This window comes from Terrapene carolina, unplaced genomic scaffold, assembly GCF_002925995.2.
Source record: "Terrapene carolina triunguis isolate 2854851 unplaced genomic scaffold, T_m_triunguis-2.0 Scaffold210, whole genome shotgun sequence".
In the NCBI taxonomy this organism is placed as follows: Eukaryota; Metazoa; Chordata; order Testudines; family Emydidae; genus Terrapene; species Terrapene triunguis.
In genome coordinates, this window is record NW_020664561.1 from 1,108,149 (window position 1) to 1,123,280 (window position 15,132).

The following is a 15,132-nucleotide window of genomic DNA, read 5'->3' on the forward strand; positions in this document are numbered from 1 at the left end:
GTTCAATCCTTGAGGTGGCCATTTAGGGATCTGGGTCAGAAATCTATCTGGGGATTGGTCCTGCTTTGAGCAGGGGGTTGGACTAGATGACCTCCTGAGGTCCCTTCCAACCCTGATATTCTATTCTATAGTCTATACTACTCTGTGCTTTCAATTTATCCCTCTCTCTCACCCACATCAGCACAGAATAGCTTCAAAACAAAACTTCAGAATGCAACACAGAGTCTGGCACTTCCGACGCTGACTTGGCAACCCAGGCAGAGGCATATTTTCATATGGGGGGGTGAGGGGGGCAGGTTGATATAAATATTTGTGAGCATGTGCTGCTTTTTCTGGAAAGCCCTTTTGCTTTGCTTCCTCAGGGTGTATTCAGTGCTCACCCTGTCATTCGCTATATAGAATGGCTCTTTGTGCAAGCAAAGCAATTGCTGACTAAAAGACACACTTTGGAAGCATACCTTTTCCCATCCCCTTGCCAAGGAATATTTCATTGAGTTTAGTAAACGGTAGAAGTGCAAACAACGTGAAGTCTCAGCTTTGGACAGGTGCTTTGGGGTGCTTACCTCAACATTCGCCAAATTTCCGGACATCTTGGGGCTGCAATTTGTGTCTCTAGTAAAGGCCCAGAGCCAAATTAAAACAAACTGATTGTATGTAAGAACTAATTTGAACCCCAGAAGCAGAAAGAGCTGGAGTGTTCTTGCATCTGGAGAGACTAGTTCAACTCAGTTCTCACAGAATTACACACACACCGCCCCTCGGGACATGGAATGACAATGCAGCCAGCCAGTGAAACTAAAGAAAGAAGCATTGCACAGCTGCCAAGTTCTGTGCAGTTCCACACATAATATTGTATGCAAATTATTCAATGAGCTAATTTGCATGTTCACAGCTTAATTGTATATTGCAGTAAATTATGGCTTTGGTGAATTAAGCCCTTTATCTACAGGGCAGCAGGAGGGCAAGCTCCCAACACACACTGCCCTGCCCATACGCCCCAGCGGGCACTTTCGTTAGGGGTTGTGGGCAGTTCAGTCTCCGTGGTCCATGCAGTTCTTGGCCTCACTGCTGAGTCTGCCAGTTAGTGCAGAGTAGCTGCTGAGTTTGAGATATAGGAGTTGGAACGGAGACCCACCAAACTCACCTCATACAGGGGCCACCAAACATGCACTACATGGGAACCACTTTTAACCTTTGCTGAGCTGGGCAGGATTCCATGTGGTGCCCTACAGGCAGGTGGCTTGGGTGCTCATTAATATCACCTGCAGGCATAGAATCATAGGACTGGAAGGAACCTCGAGAGGTCATTAGAACATATACTCCTGGGGGAATTCTGCACCCAATATTTTAAAATGCTCCAAAACAACACTACAGAGTCACAGGAGTTTCAATTATTTTGGTTATTTATTTCAAAATGCCTGTCAACAAATATGTCTGTAACAACACACACACACACACAAAAATTCCCCCAGGAGTAGAGAGTTAAAGAAACCCCAACGAAAGCCCAGTTCCTGCTTCTCTGCCCCCTCCCCCATAGAGCCCAGCTGGGGGGCCAGACACTCACACTCCCTCCCCTCCAGAGCCCAGTCACAGTCCCCCCCAAACCCAGACACTCACACCCTCTATCTCCTATAGCTCACGGATCCAGAGGGAGAAATAGCCTGATGCTGGGTCCCAGGCTTACACAGAGCTTCCTGCATTCTGCAGTCTCCTTCCTTCAGGGCGTGCTAGGAACAGCAGCTGCTGGGAACCCTCCAGTTTCCTCCCCCTCCCTAGTCTTCTATTTGCAAGCTGGGCAATGCTGGGTCCAGTGACCTCTAGTGGCAGCCAACATCTCTGCAGCCAATTTCTGTGGGGGGGAGGGAGGAAGTTCTGTGCATACAACATTAATTTCTGCAAAATTTTGCATTGTGCAGTGGTGCAGAATTCCCCCAGGAGTAAACATAAGAACTGCCATACGGGTCAGACCAAAGGTCCATCTAGCCCAGTATCCTGTCTACCGACAGTGGCCAATGCCAGGTGCCCCAGAGGGAATGAATAGAACAGGCAATCATCGAGTGATCCATCCCCTGTCACCATTCCTACCCATCCTGGCTAATAGCCATTGATAGACCTATCCTCCATGAACTTATCTAGTTTGTTTTTTTTTAAACCCTGTTATAGTCTTGGCCTTCATTAGTCCAGTCCCCTGCACTCATGGCAGGACTAAGTATTAGACTATCCTAGTCTCCCATAGGTGCCACTGCGACACCTGCAAGAACGAGGCTCATCCTAGATAGCAATGCGCATTGAATGAAGTTCTGACTCTGCTGTGGCTGAGTCTCCCACTCTCTGCACACCTGGGCAAATCTCCCACTGTTGCTCTCAGTCGCCTCCAAATAAGCGCTACAATAAGTAGCCATCCCTTTTAAGAAAAGGGTGGGGCCTTATCAAATACAAACACCACAAATGCAAACAAATATCCAAACATCCAAATTCACATCCCAGTGCAATATTCTGCCATATGAAATAATTTTATTAATTACTGGACGAGCTTCACACCAACATGTATATACATTTCCCCTGGGGTTATTCAGAAGGCTTGAACCCACAACATTCAGACAAGGGAAGGGTTGCCTTTTAGCAGCGCCCAGGGGTGGGGTTTAGTTTCCCCAGATTTCTGGGTGGGAGTTCGTGCCGGTTCCATTTTGCAACGTTAAGAGGAACTTCTAGATATTGAACCTAGCCCCCGGGTGCTGCCGACACCAGCTGGCAGATGGGTTATACCACCTATAAACTGGGGCTCATAGCACTGGGGCGCTGTCAGGATAAATATGTGAAGTATTCAATTTGCTATGGTAATGGTCATCTAAGCTACTCATTTCCCCCGGGCATGGGGTAATGGGTATCATGTCTCTGCTGGTTCATTCTGACTAAGCCCCTCAGATTGTGGCTGGCTATGAGAAAGGCACCGCCCAGCTCAGAAAGGGGCACCTGGCACACACAAGGCTCCCGGGCCACACATGAAAGTCAGATGTACAGCAACAGGCCTGTCCGACCCAAGAGCTGGGCTGGCTCTGTGTCACACCCCCAGCATTCCCCAGTCATGACTCAGGCCCTCCACATCATGAGACTTCAAAACAACAAATACATGGTGCTTTTTGCCAGTCTTCCCATGGTTTAACTTGTCAGGAAGCCATCAGCCACTGTGCGTGGGGTCATGTCAGGGTCAAGATCCAGCCTTAAATATACACAACTGTGGTCTCCCTGGTCACTTCTGGGGGGGGGAGGGGGGACTTCATCCCCCCTCCCACCTAGGAGAGACAGGCAACTGTCCCACTCACAGCCTCCCTCCCAACTCCTGCATGTCTCCTGTCCCCTACATATCCACCACATTCACTCACCCCTCCCCAGATTTCCCTTCCTTTCCCCTCAGTTTCTTACCCACTCATTCTCCATCTCTAGCACCTCACACCCCCATGTTCCCCACAATCTGCCTTCTGCCCACCCCCCCCTTAACAGCAGCCACACTCTGGCACGCCCCACTGCCGAGGTTGCACAACGGCTGAGCAGAATCAGCCAGCGAGGGAGCCAGAGGGCAGTGTCCAGCCTGCCCCCTGCTGGTGACCCTCATGGAGGGGGAAGACGAATCCCCTTCCCACAGTCCTGGAAAGCGGAAGGGAGGGAGAAGGGATGGCTGCCAGCCCCCTGCTAGTGCAGGGAGAAAGGTGCTGTAGTAGGAAGAGGGCCTGAAACATAATCCCTTGTATCAGAGGCCTGAACTAAAGTAGTGGTCAAAACTTGGCCGATATGAAGCAAAGTCAGGTTGTGAGCAAGAGGCAGGCCCTGCTCACAGAATCTGGCAATCACAGGGCTGATATTGCAGAAACACACATTGCTAAGTAGTGCTAGGCACAAGAATATACACGCAAACACATTCCAGAAAGGTGGAACCAGAACACCCCGATACCAAACACAAACACACTGATCCATCTTAAAGATAAGGTCAGGATGACAGCATGATGGATAGAGATGTTTTGATCAAACCTACAGATACAAGGTAATGGGTGGCACCCAAATACATCAGAAGGTGACACCCTGATACGTTGGGGCAATACGTAACTTGTTTGTATCTATATATATATAAAATGAAGTCTCAGAAGGAGCGTCTTTGTCTGGCCATGGGGATAATGGAAAGTCCTGCCACTGACTGAGTTAGTCCATTGCAATGCGAATACATGTGTTAGTGTACCTGTAATAATGAAGCCAGGACATTAGGACTGTGCTTTGTAGACAATAAACCTGACCAAGTGCTTTCGCTACGAACCGAGTCTGTGGATTTATTGAGCAGTTTGATTGGAGCCTGCTGTATGGGCTATCTGGCCAGAGTCAGTACAGCACGCAGAAAACACACACACAGCGCCAAACATCTGACTACAGGTGCTACGGGGAGGGGAGACTGGATTATTGGCCAGATTGGGTCCAAAGCGCAGAGACAGAGGCAGCGCTGCTTAGGGTTGCCACCTTTCTAATGGCTGGTAACTGGACCTCCAAGGCCCCACCCCCGTCGGTCGCAGGGTCTTCACCAGCATGGCCAAGGCCGCCTTGCCTGCCACCTGTGGGCTGCGCAGGGCCACGCGCTGCCACAAGCCACATGAGCAGCCTGGCCCCCAGAGGTGGCGGTGCTGCTGCGCTGCCTCCTTCCTTCTGCTTAGGGTTGCCACCTTTTCCACAGATTTAAAAAAAGGACAGAGACAGCAGGGCTTGTCAAATGGCACCCGGACACACAAGCCAAAACCCAGACAGTCCAGGTGAAAACTGGATAGGTGCCAACCATAGTGCTGCTACTTGCCCCACAGAGCATGCAAGGGGGTAACATGCACTGGGCCAGGTGCACGTGTGTTTGAGTCCCAGTTCTTCCACTGACAGTTCTTAGTGGCTCTATGCAGCCCTCTCCCTCTGTATGTATTACTTGTATTCCCAGAGAGCCTGGGCCCCAGGCATGGACCAGGACCCCATTGTGCCATGCACTGAACAGACAGTCCCAGCACCAAGGAGCCCTCCCTATCGAGCAAGGCCTCTCCCCCTCCCAGTGAGGCACTGTCCCTGCTCTAGTGCCCAGGAATGCCAGGGCACTTCAGGCAGAGCTGGGGCTGGGGCTCTCTTATGAAAGACCCAAGTCCTTGCCACACCAGCTTGCAGAATGAAGCTGCCAGTTGCATGTGCTTTGTATAGGACCCAGCCTGGAAAGAAGCATTACAGGAGTGGCAGCAATCACCAGCAGGGACCAGCCAGGGCAAAATCAGCAGGAGCCAAGGCTGGAAGGAGCAGCCCACTGGCAGCAGCAGGAAGGCTAAGGAGGACACACTCTATGGGGTCTAGGCATAGAGAGGGCTCGAGGAAGCAGAAATTCTGATTTTCGGGCAGCTGTAGCCATGAGGCTGTGAGCAGAGACTAGCTAAAAGCAATGCCATAAGCAGCCTCCCTGCAGCTGGTAAAAGTTTGCTAAGTCTCACAGTTGTGCCTGCGCGGCCAGCAGAAACCTGCAGCAGGAAGTCTCCGAGACTGGGTCTGCATGAGGCTTGGGCTCCGGCACTAAACATAGCGGCGTAGACAAAGCCCAAGCCTCATGTTGACCCAGCCTTGGATGCACTAGGGCCCTGAAGCCTAGTGACCGGGCTGGGATACACAAAAGCATCCCTAGGAATAAAGCACAAGGAAAGGAAACAGCCCCATGAAGGGCAGGTGCGGGCTTGGACAAGCACCGCCCAGTTGGCAGCATTCTGCAGACAAGAGGCCCATCACCTAATATTGTAGGGAGAGTGCACTGAGCAGGGCCCCAGGAGCTGAGGAGTCTGGTCCACCTCTGCTGAGGGCTGTTTACATTTCTATACACCTCACAGCCCTTGTCTTGAGCCAGGCCTGACGCCCCCGCCTAGGGGGCAGTCACGAACCATCTCCCATCTACAATGATGGTAACTGAAAGGCTGCACAAGGTCACAGCCCAGACAACAGGGAATAGTGCTGTCAAGAGCCTAGTCCCTCTGCAGCGCCCCCTTGGGTCGTGACCAAGTCACATGCTTGCTCAGATCTCGTCATCTGGGTTAGGGCAGTTCCATCACTGGCCTGAAGATGGAAACTCAGCCCTTTGCTGAGCCCCTCTGGAGTCCTCCTCTCCTGGGGCCCAGAGGAGGAAAACAGGAAAAACAAACGAAACACAACAACCAGCCCCAAATGAGCCAGCAGCCTCCCTTCCTTCCGGGAGTCTTGGCCAAGGTACAGTCTGGCTTCATGTTCTCTGGTCAGCCCCCAGAAAGCACCTTGCAGCGACTGGTTATAGTGTGACCTGCCTTCCTTGCAGGGTGCTTGAACAGTCCGTGGCCATAGGAGCAGGTTCTGCCTGCCGTGGGGCCCGATCATGGAGCTGAGGGGATGAGAGGTCTGTTCTCCACCCAGAGCTGCGCTCTTCCCTCTTGAACTCTTCCTCCAGGCCTGACCTCCCTTGCAAGTATGGCAGGGTGAAGTCACTGCAGCCCAAAGCAACTCCTTAACCCCTTCCTACCTAGTGTGGGGTTGGTACGCCCCGTTACAAGTCCCCATGTCTTCAAGGTGGTAGCGTGGCAGATTGTTATCCTTTTATCCTTTCAACCAATAATATATATTTATTTTTAAGCATTTTTTAAAATTATCAATTTAAATTTTCATAGTTGCAGGAAATTAGGTCATTATTTAATGACAGCAGATATTGAGATTCAAAAGTTAAAGGTTTATAACCCGTTATAACACAAACTGTCAACATCACATGTCAAAATATACAAACTAAACATCCTTCAATCAGACTAATTTCTCAATTGCACCCTCAGCAAGTTCACAGCTGACACTAAACAAGAGGAAGAGGTAGATATGCTGGAGGGTAGGGATAGGGTCCAGAGTGACCTAGACAAATTGGAGGATTGGGCCAAAAGAAATCTGATGAGGTTCAACAAGGACAAGCGCAGAGCCCTGCACTTAGGAAGAAAGAATCTCATGCACCGCTACAGGCTGGGGACTGACTGGCTAAGCAGCAGTTCTGCAGAAAAGGACCTGGGGATTACAGTGGACGAGAAGCTGGATATGAGTCAGCAGTGTGCCCTAGTTGCGAAGAAGGCCAACGGCATATTGGGCTGTATTAGTAGGAGCATTGCCAGCAGATCGAGGGAAGTGATTATTCCCCTCTATTCGACACTGGTGAGGCCACAACTGGAGTATTGTGTCCAGTTTTGGTCCCCCCCTCTACAGAAGGGATGTGGACAAATTGGAGAGAGAGTCCAGCGGAGGGCAATGAAAATGATTAGGGGGCTGGGGCACATGACTTACGAGGAGAGGCTGAGGGAACTGGGCTTATTTAGTCTACAGAAGAGAAGAGTGAGGGGGGATTTGATAGCAGCCTTCAACTACCTGAAGGGAGGTTCCAAAGAGGATGGAGCTAGGCTGTTCTCAGTGGTGTCAGATGACAGAACAAGAAGCAATGGTCTCAAGTTGCAGTGGGGGAGGTCTAGGTTGGATATTAGGAAACACTATTTCACTAGGAGGGTGGTAAAGCACTGGAATGGGTTACCTAGGGAGGTGGAATCTCCATCCTTAGTGGTTTTTAAGGCCCAGCTTGACAAAGCCTTGGCTGGGATGATTTAGTTGGTATTGGTCCTGCTTTGAGTAGGGGGTTGGACTAGATGACCTCCTAAGGTCTCTTCCAGCACTAATATTCTATGATTCTATGTGCTACCAGCGCCCCATCACCCCAGCAGTGCCAGAGGTGCTGCTGTCTTGAACGCACACTGGCTGCTGCAGTTCTTAGTACTGTGCCCAGAGAGCAGGTCTAGACCGTACAGTGACTGTCCATGCAAAGGTCCCGCCACGGCTAGTCCCAAACGGAGCTGCATGGGTGGTAGTGTGACAGTAGGAGATACCCCCAAATGCCAGACTAGAGAAGGCCCCTGGAGCAGCATCTCAGGAGGACAGATGCTCTTTGAGTTTCAGCCCAGCATTGCTCACAGGAGCTCTGGAGGTGCTGGCCAGTGAGTGGGATCAGAGTGGATAATCAGCTGAACATGAGCTTCTAGTGCATGCTATGGCCAAAAGGGCTAATGCGATTCTTGGATGCAGAAACAGGGCAATCTTGAGTTGGAGCAGAGAGGTTATTTTACCTCCATATTTGGCACTAGTATGACTGCAGCTGGAATCCCGTGTCCAGTTCTGGTGTCCACAGTTCGAGAAGGATGTTGAAAAGGAGGGTTCAAAGAAGAGCTACAAGAATGATTAAGGTATTGGAAAACATGCCTTACAGTGATAGACTGAGTCTTCAAGTCACCCCTTAACCTTTTCTTTGTTAAGCTAAATAAACTTGATCACAGTCTATAGGTATCTTTATGGGAACAAATATTTAATAATGGGCTCTTTCATCTAGCAAGGTATAACACGGTCCAACTTCTGAAAATTGAAGCTAGACAAATTCAGACTGGAAATAAGTTAAAGTTAGTGTTGTGCCAGTATTTAAAATGAGTAAACAGGACAACCCAAGTAATTGTAGGCTGGCTAGCCTGGCACTGATCCTGGGCAAAATTATGGAATGGCTGCTCCAGGACTATCACTAAAGAGTTACAGGATAGAAATAAGTGATACTAATTAACATGGTTTCATAGTAAATGGGACTTGTTGGAGGAACTTGATATTGTTCTTTGACAAGATTGCAAGGTTGTTTGGTCAAATTAACTGTATTGATGTAATATATTTGGACGTGTTTGGCTTAGTAATGCACAACATTCTGATTAGAAAATTAGCACTATACAAGATCAGTATGTTGCATATTAAATGGGTTAAAACTGGCTGACAGATCTCAACCAATTGTACCCTGAAGAGACTGGTTTTTAAATCAATGATCTAGAAGAAGATAACTCATTGCTGATAAAGTTTGCAGCTGACACAAAGACTGGTGGGTTGGTAAATGGCGACCAGGACAGGTTACTGATATAAAGTTATTTGGATCACGTGGTAAGATGAGTGTAATGTAAAAAAATCATTCCTTTTAATACAGCCAAGTGTAAGGCTATCCATCTAGGAACAAAGAATATAATAACCATTGGAACAATTTATCAAGGTTCATAGTGGATTCTCCATCACTGACCATTTTAAAGTTAAGATTGGATGTTTTTCTTACTTACTTACATAGGAAGGGGAGGGCTGTATCCCAGAAAGCAGTGACTCTGGAAGGCACCTAAATGTCATGGTGGATAACAAACTGAACATGAGCTCCTAGTGCGATGCTGTGGCTAAGATTGTAAATGCCATTCTTGGAGGCAGAAACAAGGGGATACGGTTTACGAATACTGTATGTTGATATGATTATTGGGGTGTTTGCTGTATGAATATACTGGTTTAATTTATTTAGGGGGAGCTGTATGGAAAATAAACAGGAAGAAAAGAAATACCCATAAATAGCTCAAGCAAACATTTGAGACAGACAATGCCAGGATCAGAAAAGGAACCAGAAAATCAAGAGGGCTAGAGAGACTCTCTCAAGAAGGGATTAGTTTCTGGAGAATTTATCTGAGTAAATGAGATCCACTCAGGGTATCTGAAGTGCCGCGGTCACTATCCCAGGATGGAAGGGTTTTACGTGAGAAAGCCATGCATTGTTTTAAAATCCTTTATCTCTAGATGCTTTGTTCCTACTTCTAAAACAAACAATAGGTTGGATGGAGATGGCTGTCTAGTTACTGTATTCAGCACTGGTAAAAGGCTCCTGCAGGGAAGAACTGCAGATGCCAATCTGAGTAGGACCTGCTGGGTATGTACGGTTGATACACAGGATCCTGTAGCCCAAGGCCAGGTCTAAGAGCAGAGAATTGCATGATTCCACCCCGGAACAGGTAAAGACACTAGGCCTCCGGGGTTGCATTCAGAGAGGCCAGGAAGTGGCAGAGGTGCAGCCAGAGGCTCTCTTTAATCTAGCAGACAGAGGCAGAAACAGACCCAGCAGATGGATGCTGCAGTCACAGTTCAAAGGGGAAATAAGATGCATGTTTTTAAAGGGAAAATGATTAACCCTCAGCACAACTTACATGGGGCTATGGTGGATTCTCCACCATTAGGAGATCAAGACTGGGGTATCTTTCCAAAAGTTCTATTTTAGCTCCACCAGCAGCACAGGAATCAGGGGGCAAATGCCACGTGCTAGGCAGGAGTCAAACTAAGTATCATAGGCCTTAGAATGTACGAGAGTCCAGACAACTGAGAGCTGCTGCATTTAATGCCCACAATTAGCTCGGCTCCTGTTACCGGCTGAGGCACTTGCTGTACATAGGGACGCTCTCATCCAGCTCTACCCCAAGCTGAAAACTTCCTCAGATGGGATGGCACCACTGGGTGCACAGCAGCACACAACACCATCCTGCCTGCCACAATTGGCAGGCGTCTCAAACAGGCATTCCCACTGCAGCTCAGTCTCCGGCCCTCCTGCTATGCCACATTCACAGGAGCAGGGATCAACAACTGCTGACCAGAGGGAGGGGAGAAGGCAGGGGAGACCCCCCCCACCAATAGCCCTTCCCCTGGAGCCAAGAGGGGATCAAAGGGAGGGACCTGCAGGTGCCCCCAGGTTCTTCTGGGGGGGAGGTGGTTGGGCTGCTACATTATCCACAGAAAAAGAGGGGCGGTGCAGGAAATGAACTGACCCTGAGCTGCTGGCTCCCCCTCCCCGGTGACACAGCCCAGCCTTCTCTCTCCACCCTCCCCATGTGGGAGCCACCAGCAGGCTCCCTGTTTCTGATCTCTGGGGGAGTGGGGAGCAGGGGCCCAACACCCCTGCGGGCAGCAGCTATGGAGCCCAACAGAGAGGTCAGGCCAGGGCTAAATTAATTGCATTGACCAGAGTGGGAGTTGGCTTGGTTGCATGGAGGAGGTCGGGGGTAAATATTGTAGTGGTGCCAGCATGAGGCTGCTGACTTCCCTGTTTGGGGAAGGGGATGGAGTGGGAATGGGGGGCTGAATTAATTGCAGTGGGGCTGGGGGTTTGGAGATGGGAACAGTTGAACTAATGGCATTGGGGCAGGGACCTCCCTCCCTCTCTCCCCAGATCTCTCTGCTGATCATGCCCCATGAGCTGGTCAAGTGAGGACTCCTTGCACAGCCCCCCAGCCACCTGAGCAGTGACTTCCCACCCCAGCCTATAACAGATCCCAGCACTGTTTTATATTATTCCCTTGTTGGGGGAACACCACGAACAAGGTTTTGCCACTCACGGCCATTGCAGGCTGCGGTCTGCTTCACAGACTGAGAAGCACTGCACATCTCAGCCACTGCCGCTGGCTTGTGGCACACATGGGGGGGCTATGGTGGCTGGATCTCCCCCCCCAGCACACACACCCCTTGTCCCTCTGGGGCCATGTGCAGAGGCTCTAGCACAGGCACTGGTTAGCACACACTGAAAGGAAAGGCCCTGAACAGGAGAGGTCTGCAGACCTGACAGGGTCCAATTCTCACCCATCTACATGCACAGCTCCAATGAAACACCCCCATCCTGCAGGCCAAGGGCAGGCCTCCCAGCCATAGGCGCTAACTTCCACTGTTCCCAGTGGGTGCTCGACCTCACCCCCGCCCCTGGCCCTGCCTTCGCCCCGCCCCAATTCCACCCCCTCCCCAAAGTCCCTTCCCCCATTCCACCCTCTTCCCCCAAGTCCCTGCCTCTTCTCCACCTCCTCCCCTGAGCGCGCCACGTCCCCACTCCTCCCCACTCCCTCCTGGAAAGTCCTAAGCGCCTCCAAACTGCTGTTTGGCGGCAGGAAGCACTGGGAGGTAGGCAGAGGAGCAGGGACATGGCGTACGGGGGGGGAGGGGGGGGGAGAGAAGGAGGTGGGTCGGGGAGCTTGGCTGCCAGTGGGTGCAGAGCACCCACTAATTTTTCCCCCATGGGTGCTCCAGCCCCGGAGCACTCACGGAGTCGGTGCCTATGCTCCCAGCCTCCCTGGGAATGCAGAGCAGGGCTTGTTGGCATTAGAGAGAGCACACGCATCCAGTCCAGGAGCACGCCCGACCCTTCCTTTCCCCATGCGTCATCCCGTCCAACTCTCAGGTTAGTAAATGAGCAGGAAGTGGTTGTGCAGCACCCCCAGCACTCACAAGTATTTCGATGACTACTGAAATGGATGAGAGCTAGGCACCTAGATACCTTTGAGGCTCTGGGCCCAGCTGCCTGAGGCTCAGCTCCTCAGACCCATGTGAACCCTGGCAAGATAGTGAGGCTGGCAGAGGAGGGGCTGGTTGGAAGCAGGTTTGTTATCTCAGGTCCATCTTCTCCTTACAACCCACCCGCCCTGAGCAGAGCGCATAGCTCCCCTGCACTAGCGCCTAGGACAGGGCTGTGATGAGTGGGGATTTTCCCTTGTTATGCTGTATGTGAGCCTATGTGAGTCTTGCTGTTTTGCCAGCTGGCTGAGAGTCACGTCTGGCTGTGGAGTTGGGGTGCAGGGCCCTCTGGCTTCCCCAGGAGCTTCGCCTGGGCAGACTCATTGCGGGAAGCACACGGTGTGAGAAGGGGATGCTGAATGCTCCGAGGTCAGACCCAGGAAGGTCGAAGCTGTGTAAGCTTCTTGCCCTGCAGACAGTATGCTCAGAGAGAGGAGGCATGCTCCCCCAGAGTCCTGACTGGCTTTGTATGGAGTACTTCCAGAGCATCGCCCCGGTGACTCCATGATAACTGGTGGCAAAGGCGGGATAAACTGCACCTCATGGACAGAGCATCCTACAGTAAGTGACTGGGGAGCTGTAAAACGAAGGAGGATTAGTAAGAGACGGGCGTGCTGGAGGCTCCGAGAGGTGTGGTTCCAGGAGGAGCCTATGGCTTAACCCCGAGAGAGGTGGACCCCCGAAAAGGGCTGTCGCACTGAAGGGGTTCCTCCCAGGGATCATGGGGAGCTGAGAGAGCATAGGCCTGGGAGTCTGTGACCACTTCGGAACAGCGTGGAGATGGCCTATAACAATCTCCTTAAGAAGGTCATTGTGGACCTGTGCAGAGAAAGACAGCTGCGCATTGGAAAGCTCACTAAGGCACAGCTGATTGCTCAGTTGGAAAGAGGGGCATTAACACTTTCTTCCTTCCTTTGAGTGACGTAAAAGCATTTCCAGCACCCTCCGCTATTTTATTATTTTAATCAATAAAGCTTTAAAAATCTAGACACTTGATACGTTTAGTCATCTTCTCCCCAAACAATCCTGTGGCGTCAGCCTAATCAACTGACATTCCAAGCAGATTGGTAACAAAAATCTGTCACAACGTCTGATTACGGAGTCGGGGTGCAGGGCCCTCTGGCTTCCCTAGTAGCCCCGCCCGGGCGGACTCGCTGCAGGAAGCACACAGTGAGGAAGGGGATGCAGAATGCTCCAAGGTCAGACCCAGGAAAGTCGAAGCTGTGTAAGCTCAGAGAGAGGAGGCATGCTCCCCCAGAGTCCTGACTGGCTTTGTATGGCGTGACAAGGGCTGACTCCGTGACAAGGGCTCACAGTAATAGGCTAACTAATGTTCCACAGGCCATGTTGAGGGCTGACACAGCTCCTCCATAGACCAGGAGTTTGCCCCGTTAGACACTATGGAGGCCTCAGACACGGCAGAGCTGGGGGCTGTAGAGCCCCAAAGATATTCATCATAGAAGTATAGGACTGGAAGGGACCTCGAGAGGTCATCAAATCCAGTCCCTTGCACTCAGGGCAAGGGTAAGTATTATTTAGACCATCCCTGACAGGTGTTTGTCTAACATGCTCTTAAAAATCTCCCATGACCGTGATTCCACAACCTCCCTAGGCAATTTATTCCAGGGCTTAACCACTCTGACAGTTAGGAAGTTTTTCCTAATGTCCAACCTCAACCACCCTTGCTACAATTAAAGCCCATTGCTTCTTGTCCTATCCTCAGAGGTTAATGAAAACAATTTTTCTCCCTCTGCCTTGTAACAAACTTTTATGTACTTGAAGATTGTTATGTCCCCTCTCAGTCTTCTCTACTCCAGACTAAACACACCCAATTTTTTCAGTCATCCCTCATAGGTCGTGTTTTCTAGACCTTTAATCATTTTTGTTGCTCTTCTCTGGACTCTCTCCAGTTTGTCCACATCTTTCCTGCAATGTGGCACCCAGAACTGCAGTTGAGGCTATATCAGTGTAGAGTAGAGCCACCAAATTACTGCCCATGTCTCGCTTAGAACACTCCTGCTACTATAACCCAGAATGAAGTCTAGTTTTTCTGCAGCAGTGTTACACTTCCACAGGTCAGAGAGGGCCGAGGACCACAAGTCGCCGGAAAGCAATGCCACAGGCGCCGTGGGCCGCACTGGCGGGTTGGCCCGGTGCTTGCTGGGAGCTGTAGTCTGCTCTGGCTACAATTCGCCGTCTGGGGGAGCGGGGCTGCCGCGGCCCCGTTACCCGGCGCTGCGCGGAGCGTCTGGGGCCGCGCAGCCCGCTTACCTCGGCCACCCCGCTGCACCCCTGGAGGGGCTCAGCGGTGCCCCGCCGGGCTCCCCTCCACCAGGCCCGGGGGACACAGCCCGGCTCGCGGGCGGCCCTGCCCTGTCCGCGCTCTAGTCCGGGGTGGAGGCAAGGCGGGACCCTGGGGAGTTTTACCACGCGGCAGGCAGGAGACGCGCTGGAGCCGGGGCGGGGATCCCTCCCCCAGCCGGGCCGGCCCGCAGCGCCCCGTTCCCCGCAGAACGTTCCCCCGGAGCGAGCTCGTCCCGACCTCCCGCAACTTGTCCCAAAACTTCGGGGTCCGGCCGCTCCCGGGCTCTGCTCTCGCCCCGCCGCGCTGGTGCAGCCCGGAATCTTGGGCGACTGGGCTCCCGACCCCGCAGCACTTACCCCAAGACGCGCCGGAGTGGGGCCGCAGATTTCTCTTCCCGGTCGAGCTCGAACTTCTGCCGGCTGATGCAAGACGCCGCCGAACGCCGGGGCATTCTGCGGATTCCTGGGCCCCGGCCAACGTCCCACAATCCCACATCTTGCACATTTGGCTTCAATTAGGGGCTGGGGGAGCCAGACACCAATCAGAGCTGGCTTCTCTGCCGAGGCTCGCTCGGCCCAAGGGAATGCGCGCAGAGCTGTAATTTACAGCAAAACCCATTCATAGGAAGG

The 15,132-nt window shown here is 51.7% G+C and overlaps 1 protein-coding gene across 1 annotated transcript in view; it reads right to left on the minus strand.

Annotated features, from left to right (window-relative positions):
- LOC112117798 (discoidin domain-containing receptor 2) overlaps positions 1 to 14,920 on the minus strand; it is a 112,808-nt gene extending 97,888 nt beyond the window's left edge. The window contains exon 1 of the mRNA XM_026655520.2: positions 14,860 to 14,920. The gene's annotated coding sequence lies outside the window, so the exon portion shown is untranslated. The remainder of the gene's footprint in view (positions 1 to 14,859) is intronic.
- Positions 14,921 to 15,132: the final 212 nt, after the last annotated feature.